The following is a 660-nucleotide window of genomic DNA, read 5'->3' on the forward strand; positions in this document are numbered from 1 at the left end:
TTTAGAAATGGGGTCTTGCTCTGTTGCCCAGGCTGGAGTGCAGTGGTGCAATCACAGCTCACTGCAGCTGCAAACTCCCAGGCTTAAGCAATCCTCCCACTTCAGCCTCCTGAGTAGCTGCAATTACAGGTACATTTCACCATGGCCAGCTAACTTAATTTTTTTTAGAGGTAGGGATCTCACCATGTTGCCCAGGCTTGTCTTTAACTCTAGACCTTTAATGATCCTCCTGCCTCAGCCTCCCAAATGCTGGAATTATAGGCATGAGCCACTATGCCTGGCCAATGTAAATGGATGTTCAGAAAACCTATTTTCATTCAGCCCATTTGGAGTAGTTGAACATTTTGCTCATTATCATAACATCTTTAGTCTGTATTTAATTGCTACTTATCTATATTTTTGGGCCAAGAAATTTAGTGAACTTTGATACAAAAACTGTAAAAATAAAAGAATGATCTGGAATGGTGGAGCAAACACCTTTGAAATCTGCTTTTTCATAAAACAATAAGAACACTAACAAAAACTGTCAAAATTAACGTTTTTAGAACACTGAAAATTGCTACATGTTTGAAACCATCTGAAAGGTATGTATTTAAAGAAACAAACAAAGACAGCCGAATCTCAGTAAAAAGAGTGAGTGTTACATATTTTAACTTTCCC

The 660-nt window shown here is 38.2% G+C and overlaps 1 non-coding gene across 1 annotated transcript; it reads right to left on the minus strand.

The window, feature by feature from the left end:
* Positions 1 to 292: 292 nt before the first annotated feature.
* Positions 293 to 365, minus strand: LOC115832198. The gene has a single exon (XR_004027634.1). It is a non-coding gene; the product is annotated as a small nucleolar RNA Z40 (small nucleolar RNA).
* Positions 366 to 660: the final 295 nt, after the last annotated feature.

Source organism: Nomascus leucogenys, chromosome 21, assembly GCF_006542625.1.
Source record: "Nomascus leucogenys isolate Asia chromosome 21, Asia_NLE_v1, whole genome shotgun sequence".
NCBI lineage: Eukaryota > Metazoa > Chordata > Mammalia > Primates > Hylobatidae > Nomascus > Nomascus leucogenys.